The sequence below is a fragment of the Cynocephalus volans genome, chromosome 2 (assembly GCF_027409185.1).
Source record: "Cynocephalus volans isolate mCynVol1 chromosome 2, mCynVol1.pri, whole genome shotgun sequence".
Taxonomy (NCBI): Eukaryota; Metazoa; Chordata; class Mammalia; order Dermoptera; family Cynocephalidae; genus Cynocephalus; species Cynocephalus volans.
In genome coordinates, this window is record NC_084461.1 from 206,561,394 (window position 1) to 206,573,876 (window position 12,483).

The 12,483-nt window shown below is 44.3% G+C and overlaps 1 pseudogene; it reads left to right on the forward strand.

The window, feature by feature from the left end:
• Positions 1-287: 287 nt before the first annotated feature.
• Positions 288-10,986, forward strand: LOC134370776 (uncharacterized; annotated as a pseudogene).
• Positions 10,987-12,483: the final 1,497 nt, after the last annotated feature.

Genomic DNA, 12,483 nt, shown 5'->3' on the forward strand with positions numbered 1-12,483 from the left:
TGTCTGGCTAGGATCCTGCTGGTGCTGCGAATTTGCCATGGCTACCTCACCGTCTGCTTGGTTGCCCTCTGGCACCTCAGGTGCATGGTCTCATCAGGTCTTGGGCCTCTCTGGGGAGGTACCTCTCTGGTCAGCACACACTCGGCTGAGCTGGGGATGGGGTCTGATGGTAGCGAGGCATACCTGGTTGGTTGTGCATCGGCGCTACAGGGCCCATTGTCTCCGCAGGACTCGGGCCTCTCCAGCAGGGTGTCTCTCTGGTTGGTGCACACTCGATCGGGGTGGGGATGGAGTCTGGTGGCCGTAAGGCCTACCTGCTAGTTCACATGCTGGTGCCATGGGGCACATGGGCCTCTCTGGCGGTGCACCTCTGTGGTCAGTGTGCACTCGGCTCGGAATCAAACTTAATGTTCATTCACAGATGAATGGATAAACAAAATGTGGTATGTACATATAATGGAACATTACTCAGTCTTACAAAAGAAGGCAATCCTATCACATCCTGCAATATGGATGAATCTTGAAAACATTAAGCTAAGTGAAGTAGGCTAGTTACAGATAGACAAATCTGTATAATTCCACTTACTTGTATATGAGTTATCTAAAATCAGGAAGTTCATAGAAACATAAAATAGAATGATGGTTGTCAGTGGCTGGGGAGAGAGGGAAATGGAAAGTTGTTATTTAATGGGCATGGAGTATCAGAGTTGCAAGAAAAAGAATTTTTGGGGATGTAGTGCCCATCGATGTGAATATACTTAACACCACTGAAGAGTACACTTAAAATGGTTAAGATGGCAAATTTTATGTTATGCATTGTTTACTAAAATTTTTATGAAAGAAGGTATGCTGGATATGATGGGAGCTGTTGAAGCTTAGGCTCCCAACATGAGGTGCATAGATGACAGTCTGGGTGTGTGAAAGCGAATAGGAGAAAATACCATCCGCATTTTCTCTCATCTCCTGCTGAACAGTAGCATGTTCATCCCCTTGGAATGTTGGCCACAAACTACAGCCATAGTGGTAGTGGCACCACTGGCAGTGGCTGTGACTGTGCCATCAGTGGAAGTCACAGTGTCTATCATGGTGGTCACAGAATCTCCAAATACCATTTATTCTTTTCCTTCTTCTGAATCACTAACTGTAGCTCTATTGCACGAATAAAAAAGTGCAAATTTGGCTTAAGACTATTCAACGTAAAAATAAAAGTATTTAAAACCCAACTGGTCTGTAAAATGAGAAACCTCAAATTTATGCTGACTTTACCATACCCAAATATCTAATTGGTTACCAGCCATGTAGATTCTCTCTCCAAACATCTTTCAAATTCATCTGGCCCTATTGACTTTCCATTCTGTTGTCTTATTTCAAACCTTTATGGCACTTACTGATTATGGGTTCTGATTAAATTTCCCCTGATTCACACCCAGGCCCACCCCTTCCTGCCTCCACAGTCTTTCTTCTCTCCAGGTGTAATTTGATGGTAAAATCTGGTCCTGATCCTGGGGTTCTTCCCTATTCCTGCCGGAAGGGCTGGACCTCCTTTCAGGGAAGGATCAAAAATTCACCACATGTGGTTCCTCCTGGAGAAGACAGAGCTCTCACCTCCCTTTCCTTTAAACAGAGCCTATTCTCGCCCTGATATTCATCACCTCCAAACACAAAGTGAATCAAAATGTCTAGACCAGAGTAGAAGCATGTTTCCCATTTGGATATATATGGCAGTTTAAATGTACAGTGAGCATAGAATGCTGAGCAGAGACCCCCCACCCCCCGCGACATATGGCTGGAATTGTGAGGGGATGAGTGTTGGGGAGGGCAGGAGTCCTGGAACAGCAGTACTTGCCCGCGAGCGACATGTCTCGTCTATCCACCAGAGGGCGCTGTGGCCTAAGCACATGCTTGGTGCTGCCCAATTTCGCTGTTTCCACATCTCCGGCAGGTGTTGCTATGCCCTCATAGGAGTAAAAAACACACCCTCCCCACGCTCTTTTTCTCAGGTGGAGCCCAGGCTAAGGATGAACGAGAGGCTTGTACAGCCTCTAAAAAAAATAAAGGATTGCATGGGAGACCTCCCACCCTAAGGATAAGAAGGATTTATGGGCTCCAGCCTGGCTCAGGGGTCAGGAAGCAGAGTCTGGGGTGCCTTCACCGTGGCCTGGGCTCTGTTGCTCCTCACCATCCTTACTCTCTGTACAGGTGGCTGCTGCAGGGACTGGGAGGGTACCTGGACGTTACCTGAGATGATGACCACTCCAACCTCCCTGGGAATGAGGTCTGGCTTGTTTTCACTGATCTCTGTGTCTCTCCCTCCTTGCAGGGTCTTAGGCTGTGGCTGTGTTCACTGAGTTCTGATCTGTGTCAGGGTCTTTTTTTTTTTAATTTAAATTTTTATTTTGCCGATGTACAATGTGGTTGATTATTGTGGCCCATTACCGAAACCTCCCTTCCTCCTCCCTCTCCTCCCTTCCACCCAACAATGTCCTTTCTGTTTGCTTGTCATATCAACGTTAAGGAATTGTAGTTGTTATATCTTCTTCCCCCCCCCCAGTTTTTTTTTGTGTGTATATGTGTGAATTTATTTATTTATTTTCAGCTCCCACCAATAAGTGAGAACATGTGGTATTTCTCTTTCTGTGCCTGACTCATTTCACTTAATATAATTCTCTCAAGGTCCATCCATGTTGTTGCAAATGGCAGTATTTCATTCTTTTTTACAGCAGAGTAGTATTCCATTGTGTAGATGTACCACATTTTCCGGATCCACTCATCCGATGATGGACATTTGGGCTGGTTCCAACTCTTGGCTATTGTAAAGAGTGCTGCGATGAACATTGGGGAACAGGTATACCTTCAACTTGATGATTTCCATTCCTCTGGGTATATTCCCAACAGTGGGATAGCTGGGTCGTATGGTAGATCTATCTGCAATTGTTTGAGGAACCTCCATACCATTTTCCATAGAGGCTGCACCATTTTGTAGCCCCACCAACAATGTATGAGAGTTCCTTTTTCTCCGCAACCTCGCCAGCATTTATCGTTCAGAGTCTTTTGGATTTTAGCCATCCTAACTTGGGTTAGATGGTATCTCAGTGTGGTTTTGATTTGCATTTCCCGGGTGCTGAGTGATGTTGAGTATTTTTTCATATGTCTGTTGGCCATTTGTATATCTTCATTAGAGAAATGCCTACTTAGCTCATTTGCCCATTTTTTAATTGGGTTGCTTGTTTTTTTCTGGTAAAGTTGTTTGAGTTCCTTGTATATTCTGGATAATAATCCTTTGTCGGATGTATATTTTGCAAATATTTTCTCCCACTCTGTTGGTTGTCTTCTAACTCTGCTAATAGTTTCTTTTGCTGTGCAGAAGCTTTTTAGTTTGATATAATCCCATTTGTTTATTTTTCCTTTGTTGCCCATGCTTTTGGGGTCGTATTCATGAAGTCTGTGTCCAGTCCTATTTCCTGAAGTGTTTCTCCTATGTCTTCTTTAAGAAGTTTTATTGTTTCAGGGTGTATATTTAAATCCTTAATCCATTTTGAGTTGATTTTAGTATATGGTGAGAGGTATGGGTCTAGTTTCATTCTCCTGCATATGGATATCCTGTTATCCCAGCACCATTTGCTGAAGAGGCAGTCCCTTCCCCAGTGAATAGGCTTGGTGCCTTTGTCAAAGATCAGATGGCAGTAAGTGCGTGGGATGATTTCTGAATTCTCTATTCTATTCCATTGATCAGTGTGTCTGTTTTTATGCCAGTACCATACTGTTTTGGTTATTATAGCTTTGTAGTATAGCTTAAAGTCAGGTAGTGTTATGCCTCCAGCTTTATTTTTTTTGTTCAGCATCGCTTTGGCTACGCGTGGTCTTTTGTTATTCCAAATAAATGTCTGGATAGTACTTTCCATTTCTGAGAAAAATGTCTTTGGAATTTTGATGGGGATTGCATTGAATTTGTATATCACTTTGGGTAGTATGGACATTTTCACAATGCTGATTCTTCCAATCCAAGAGCATGGGATATCTTTCGATCTTCATGTATCCTCTCTAATTTCTCTCAGCAGTGGTTTGTAGTTCTCATTATAGAGATTTTTTACATCCTTGGTTAACTCAATTCCTAAGTATTTTATTTTTTGTGGCTATTGTAAATGGGCAGGCTTTCTTGATTTCTCGTTCTGCATGTTCACTATTGGAGAAAAGAAATGCTACTGATTTTTGTGTGTTGATTTTGTATCCTGCTACTGTACTGAAATCATTTATCAACTGCAAGAGTTTTTTTGTAGAGGCTTTAGGCTGTTTGATATATAGGATCATGTCATCTGCAAACAGGGACAGCTTGACTTCTTCTTTTCTAATCTAGATGCCCTTTATTTCCTTCTCTTCTCTGATTGCTCTGGCTAATACTTCCAACATTATGTTGAATAGGAGTGGTGAGAGTGAGCATCCTTGTCTAGTTCCTGTTCTTAAAGGAAAAGCTTTCAGCTTTTCCCCATTCAGGATGATATTGGCAGTGGGTTTGTCATATATGGCTTTAATTATGTTGAGATACTTTCCCTCTATACCTAACTTATAGAGGGTCTTTGTCAAGAATGAGAGCTGAACTTTATCAAATGCTTTTTCAGCATCTATAGAGATGATCATAAGGTCCTTGTTTTTGACTTTATTAATATGGTGTATCACATTTATTGATTTGCGTATGTTGAACCAACCTTGCATCCCTGGGATGAATCTGTGTTGCTGTATTCTGTTTGCTAGTATTTTATTGAGGACTTTTGCATCTATATTCATCAAGGATATCGGCCTGTCGTTTTCTTTTTGGGTTATATCTTTACCTGGTTTTGGTATCAGGGTGATGTTTGCTTAATAGAATGAGTTTGGGAGATTTGCGTCTGTTTCAATCTTTTGGAATAGTTTGTAAAGAGTCGGTGTCAATTCCTCTTTGAATGTTTGGTAAAATTCTGCTGTGAATCCATCTGGTCCTGGGCTTTTCTTTGTTGGGAGCCTTCTGATAACAGCTTCAATCTCCTTTATTGTTATTGGTCTGTTCAAATTTTCTACATCTTCTTGGTTCAGTTTTGGGAGCTTGTGTGTGTCCAGGTATTTATCCATTTCCTCCAGATTTTCAAATTTGTTGGTGTATAGTTGTTTATAGTAGTCTCGAATGATTCCTTGTATTTCAGATGAATCAGTTGTAATATCGCCTTTCTCATTTCTAATATTTGTTATTTGAATCTTCTCTCTTCTTTTTTTTGTTAGCCACGCTAATGGTTTGTCAATTTTATTTATCTTTTCAAAAAACCAACTTTTTGACTCATTGATCTTTTGGATTGTTTTTTGGGTTTCAATTTCATTAAGTTCTGCTCTGATCTTAATGATTTCTTTCCGTCTGCTAACTTTAGGTTGGGATTGTTCTTGTTTTTCTAGTTCTTTAAGGTGAAGGGTTAGGTTGTTCACTTGCCATCTTTCCATTCTTCTGAGGTGAGCATTTAATGCAATAAATTTCCCCCTTAATACTGCTTTTGCAGTATCCCACAGGTTTTGGTATGATGTATCATTATTTTCATTAGTTTCAATAAATTTTTTGATTTCCTGCTTGATTTCTTCTTGGACCCATATGTCATTAAGTAGTATGCTGTTTAATTTCCATGTGTTTGTATAGTTTCCAGAGTTTTGTTTGTTATTAATTTCTAATTTTAATCCATTGTGGTCTGAGAAAATACATGGGATAATTCCAATTTTTTTGAATTTATTGAGACTTGATTTGTGACCTAATATGTGATCTATCCTGGAGAATGATCCATGTGCTGATGAGAAGAATGAATATTCTGAGGTTGTTGGGTGGAATGTTCTGTAGATATCTGCCAATTCCAATTGGTCTAGAGTATTGTTTAGATCTTGTGTTTCTCTACTGATTCTTTGCCTAGATGATCTGTCTAATATTGACAGTGGGGTGTTCAGGTCCCCTGCTATTATGGTATTAGTGTCTATTTCCATTTTTAGGTCTAATAGAGTTTGTTTTATAAATCTGGCTGCTCCAACACTGGGTGTGTACATATTGATGATTGTTATGTCTTCTTGATGCATCAGTCCTTTTATCATTAAGTAGTGTCCCTCATTGTCTCTTTTTATGGTTTTTAGTTTAATGTCTACTTTGTCAGATATCAGAATAGCTACTCCAGCTCGTTTTTCTTTTCTGTTTGCATGGTAAATCTTTTTCCATCCTTTCACTCTTAGTCTTTGTGAATCTTTATGGGTGAGGTGGGTCTCTTGTAGGCAGCATATAGTTGGGTCCTCCTTTTTGATCCAGTCAGCCAGTCTGTGTCTTTTGATTGCGGAATTTAAGCCTTTTCCATTAAGAGTTGTTATTGAAAGGTGTTGATTTATTCCTAGTATTTTATTGGTTGTTTGGTTGTCTTAGGTGTCTTTTGTTCCTTGCTTTCTGATTTACTGTTTGGTTTCTGTGTTTGTTGGTTCCTTAGGTTGTAGATAGTGTTTTTGTTTGTTTGTTTTTTCTTCATAATTGCCATTTTTATTATACTAGTGGGTTTTGATTTTCTTGGGTTTTTATGGCAGTGATAGTTACTTTTCAGGAACCAAACCTAGTCCTCCCTTGAGAATTTCTTGTAAGGGTGGTTGTGTGGTGGTGAACTCCTGGATTTTTTGTTTGTCTGAGAAATATACTATTTGCCCTTCATTTCGGAAGGATAGCCTTGCCAGGTAGAGTATTCTTGGCTGGCAATCTTTGTCTTTTAGTATTTTGAATATATGATCTCATTCCTTTCTATCTTTTAGGGTTTGTGATGAAAAGTCTGATGTTAGCCTGATTGGGGCTCCCTTATAAGTGATTTGACGCTTCTCTCTTGCAGCTTTTAAGATTCTTTCTTTGTTTTTGAGTTTTGCCAATTGACTATAACATGTCTTGGAGAAGACCTTTTTGGGTTGAACACGTTTGCAGATTGTTGAGCTTTCTGAATCTGAAGGTCTGTGATTTTTCCTATACCTGGGAAGTTTTCTGCCACTATTTTGTCAAATATGTTTTCAATTCAATCTCCTTTTTCCTCCCCTTCTGGAATACCCATGACTCAGATATTTGAGTGCTTAAGGTTGTCTGATATCTCTCTCAGATTTTCTTCAATGCCTTTGATTCTTTTTTCTTTTTTTTTTTGCCTGCTTGTGTTATTTCAAACAGCCCATCTTCAAGTTCAGAGGTTCTCTCTTCAACTTCCACAAGCCTGCTGGTTAAACTCTCTGTTGTGTTTTTTATTTCACTGAATAACTTCTTCAGTTCAGCAAGTTCTGCTACATTTTTTTTGAGGGCATTGATTTCCTTGTACATTTCCTCTTTCAGGTCCTGTATACTTTTCCTCATTTCATTATGATGTCTAGCTGAGTTTTCTTGTATCTCATTCAGTTTCCTTAGAATTATCACTCAAAATTCCTTGTCAGTCATTTCAAGGGCTTCTTGTTCTATAGGATCTAGAGTTTGAGATTTATTAAGTTTTGGTGGTGTACTTTCTTGATTTTTTGTATTTCTGGTGTCTTTTTTTAATGTTTATTCATTGTGGGAGGGGGTTTCACCGTCCATAGGTTTGACCCTATTGACTAACTAAGGTGTTGCTGTGTTTGCCAATTTGGTATGGCTACCTCCATGACTGCTCAGTTGGTCTCTAGTGTTTTTTGTGTGTGGTTGCCTCGGGTCTTGGGCCTCTCCGGGGAGCCACCTCTCTGGTCAGCTTGGACTCTGCTGGGCTGCTGGATCACAGGGCGGTACCGCAGGGTGTGTGGTCTCTGCTGAGCTTCCACTTCCTGTGCAGGACTTCTCCCTGTTCCGTGTGCACTGGCCTGGGCTGCAGGATCACGCAGTGGCAGCCCCACAAGGTGTGTGGTTTCTGCCAAGTCTCTGCCTCTCTAGCCGGACCACTCCCCACTCTGTGCGCACTAGGCTGGGCTGCTGGATCTCGCAGTGGCGGCCCCACAGAGTGTGTGTTTTCTGCCGAGTCTCCGCCTCCCTAGCCAGACGTCTCCCCACTCTGTGTGCACTGGGCTGGGCTGGGACGTGTCTTCTGCAACCTTCGTCTATCAGCCGGACCTTCAAGACCCTGCCCGGCACCGCCTCGCCCAGGAAGTCTTCCAGGTTTCTGCTAGGTGCAAACAACTGGTCGCTCTGGGTGCCTTTGTAGCACTGTGTAGATCTTTCTCGGGACTTATCACCTTCCTCCTGGTATTGCAGTTATTTGTGTACTTGTCTTATCACCCACACCAGAGTGTGAGCTCCTCGGGGGAGGAGCCCACAGCACACAGTTCACCTTTGAATCCCCCCGGTGCAGACCAACTCCGGCACCCACCCGCAGTCAGCTCTCCAGCAGGTTCAAGCGAACTCGGGAATGCTCCGACCACACTATTCCTAACCAGAAATCGGTTAGGAGATTTTCTGAACTGGTGGCCGCAGAGATGGTATCTGCTTCCCTGTAACAGGAAGTTTATGGGGGGCAGGAGCCCTGGGTGTGGTGGAGTGACCGTCAGCCTGGCCCACACTTCCCTGCCCTCCCAACGCTGGCTGGAGACGCCCCACGCCACCAGCCCCGCCAGAGAATCACGGAGGGAGTGGGAGGGGAGGCCCGCCTGCAGGCCCTGGGAAGCCCCGCGCCGGGGCAAGCAAGTGGGAAGGCTCAATGAGGAGCTGAGCCGGGCGAGGAGGACAGGCCCGGCTGAGCCAGGCCAGAGCCACCACCGCCTGAGAAAATGGAGGCAGCCCCGGGGCCGGTGACTGGCCCGGTGGGGCAGGTGGAAGCTGGGTGGGTGTCTGCCCCATGAGCAGGGCCGTGCCAGGGGTCACTCACGGGGCTGGGCTGGGCCGAGTGGCTCTCTCTCCGTCTCTGCGTTGTCGCCATCCCCGTCCTCGGCTGCCACCGCCTGAGGCTGCTCACTCGGTCCCGCCAGAAACACTTTAAAAATATGTTTCTCCCACTGCTTGAGAAACAGGTGGCTCTGTGTCAGGGTCTTTGGGGCAGATGGTCCACATCTCCTGCATCCGCAGCAGCAGCAGCATTGGGAGCAAATATATGCACTGGTACCAGCAGTGTCTGGGAACTGCCCCCACCACAGTATCTATGAGGATAACCCAATGTCCTCTGAGGTTTCCGTTCATTTTTCTGGCTCCATCCACAGCTCCTCCAATGCCACCTCCCTGAACATCTCTGGGCTGCAGCCCGAGGACGAGGCCGACCACTCCTGTCAGTCTTACGATAGCAGCTTTGATCACACAATGCTCCAGACTCATGGGGAAGTGAGACAAAAACTCCTCAGACAGTCTCTGTGCTGGGTTTGTCCTCAACCTGTCCCTAGCAGGAATGGTTGCTCTTTTCTGCCTCCTGCTTAAATGCAAGAATTGGAATTTTCTGTTCAACAGTCCCTCTATTTTCTCCCCAAAATATGAATTTCTCCTTTCATGTCCTGATGGATGATCTCTTTATGCATTTGACAAAACCCGTAGAACTATACAACACAAAGAGGGAAACCTAGTGTAAAACTAAGTTAATAATAATATATCAAGATTGATTCATAATTGTAACAAATGTGGCACAATAATGTAACATGTCAATAATGGGAGAAACTATGGATGGGGGAGGGTATGGGAATATCTGTACTTTCTGCCCAATTTCTCTGTAAAACTAAAACTGCTATGAAAATAAAAATAATTAAAAAAAGAAGTTACTGTTGGGCATCACATTGTCTTCCACCTCTAGGCCTGGAATTTTGATACTCTGAGCTTCCACCTCATATGTGGTTAGGGTGGAGGTTCAAGGCCCAGCATCTCTACCTCCTGAAGCCTTTGCTCCTCTGGGTTCTGGTGCCAAAGCCTCTCTAGCTCCTGCAGTTGTTCACCCAGAGACTCTCATCCCAGGCCCAGGGACAGAGAGAAGGGGAAGGAGGAGGGAATCTGGGCATGAGGAGGCCCCAGAGACCTGAGAGTTCCTGGACACTGACCAGTCTGGGACAAAGCGATGAAGTAACTTGTGTCCTCCAAAAGAAGAAAAAGCTCTCCTGCCTTCTCTGGGAGACCCGCATAGAAGAGTCAGTTTTAAAACTGTTTTCGCATATATATGGGTCTGTGGTGGACAGATTCATCCACCTCTTGTGTCGCTATCTCTCTACTACAGCTAGAATGGCCTTCTCTCTGTTACTTGTCCTGCTGATGGGAGGAGGTGAGGGGCAGCAACAGGCCCCATGGCTGGAACAACGAGAGAGTGTTGAGAAGGTCAGAGAGCATTTAGAGGGTGAGATACGGATCAAGGAGCTGGCACAGGCAGGGGAAGAGGCAGAAAAATGTAGGTTATTGTGGACCTTTTGAGAACAATGCACTGTCAAATAACAGCTTTAGAAAGGGGAGTCAGAGTCTGCACCATGACCTGGGCTCCTCTCCTCCTCACCCTTCCTGCTCACTACACAGGTGAGTGTGGAATTTACCTGTGGGTTGGGAGACCCATACCCAGCTCTGTTCTATGTCCCCCCACTTCAGTCCAGTGTGTTCTGGTCCTGCACTCACAGTCCTCTCTGCCCCCTCACAGTGTCTGTGGCCCAGGCAGGGCTGACTCAACTACCCTCAGTGTCCAAGGCCTTGGGACAGAAGGTCACACTCACTGGCACTGGGAACAGCAACAATGTTGGCTACCAGGGAGCAGCTTGGCCTCAGCAGCACCTGGGCAATGTTTCCAAACTCCTGAAACACAGAAATAACAACTGGCCCTCTGGGATCTCAGATTCTCTGGCTCCAGGTCAGAGAGCACGGCCTCCCTGACTATCTCTGGGCTGCAACCTGAGGACGAGGCTGACTATTACTGCGTAGCATGGGACAGCAGCCTAAATGCTTGCACGGTGCTTCAGGCCAGTCGGGAAGTGAGACAGAAACCCATGAGCTCCCCAGCCTCACCCAGCACACAGGGACCTCATGGACCCCTGTTTAAACTGGACCCACAAAAAGACAAGTGCTGAGTTCCAAGTGACACGTGTACATTTTAGGAATATTAAAATAGTAAAGTAAGTTAAAATGGCTGGACCTGTGCAATTAACAAGTGTATGAGTATATAGGCAAGATCATTGTGAATATATTCACAGCAACTTAGATACGTACATACACATGCATTAATGTTACTTAGAAGGAATGCATGGTTTAACTAAGGGAGTATACATTTTTCCATACTTTTCTTTTCTATTCCATTTGGAAAGACTGGATTCACATGCTCAGATGGTCCACTTCTTGGACCTGAGTGGCCATTTACTAAGGTCTCCAGAAACCAACCTCCCTTCATTTTGGCCCTGGCACATGCGTTGTCCTCTGATCAGAATAGCCTTTCCCCCTCTCTTTCACAGAGATCACATGACTCATTCTATAGATCCAAATTTATACATCATATTTGTTGAGGTTTCCTTTACCCAACTTCCCTGTGTATCCCCAAGTGCAGACAGGACAATTTCCCCATTTGTGTGTTTTTTTGCACCTTGTATCTGTCCTTTTACATGCTACATCCAGCGTCTGGAAACAGCAGGCAAAGTCAGAGCTTCTGGGATACAGTTGACAGACGCTGACATTTTAAAAAAATGATAGTTTTCCATTGAGATAAAACTCCAACTGTGGGAGCATCACTATTCCAGTGGTGGACCTATAAAGGACACTTCTCACTGTTTAGTCTTAGATAGCGACACCAGGAAATACTACTGTACAGAATGGACTCTGCTCCATATGCCTAGGTCATCACAGTGACTGGAGGAGGTGGGTTCTGTTGCCAACAGGTGGCACTCTGTTATGTCCTAAGAGAACAGATATGTGCCAGACAGCTGGTAAACCACTGAGCTGACTCTAGGGCAGTTGGAAAAATGGTGTCCTCACTGATGTGTGACTTTCCTCCATCTGTGATGCCCACCCCCACATCATCCCGTGAGCTCCTGGGTCTGACTCTCCCATCCCATTTCTTCAGATGTAGGTCATATCCTCCTTTTTCTCTACAGAGATTTCCCCAAATCTGGACCAGGAAAGGCTAATAGACAGTGAGGACCCAGAATGTATGTGGAAGGAGCAATTCTTCTCCTAGAAGAGCCTGGCCAGGGAATGAGACCCTGCTTGTGGGAATAATCCCCACTGTGGAGTTTCTGGAGACAGCTCTGAGTCATCTCCACCATGTCATGGAGTCTTTCCTCCTTTGGTCTTTTATAAAGCAGGGATTTGTCAGGGCTTTGGTGGAAGAAGCCCCTGAAATCACAAAAGAACAGCCGTTCTTCTTTGGTTTGCAAGGAGCAGGTGTGCTGTGATACTAGGCTCCTAACCCTCTGTCTCAGTGTATTTGTCACTAGGTCAGAAGGTCACCACCTGGTGTAATGGAAGCTTCAGAGATGTGGGTAATTTTGATGCAGTGTGGCACCCACAGTTCCCATCCTGAAGTCCTGTGAATGTGATGATTGCTGTATCATGGGCTGCAACTTGAGCAGGAGATG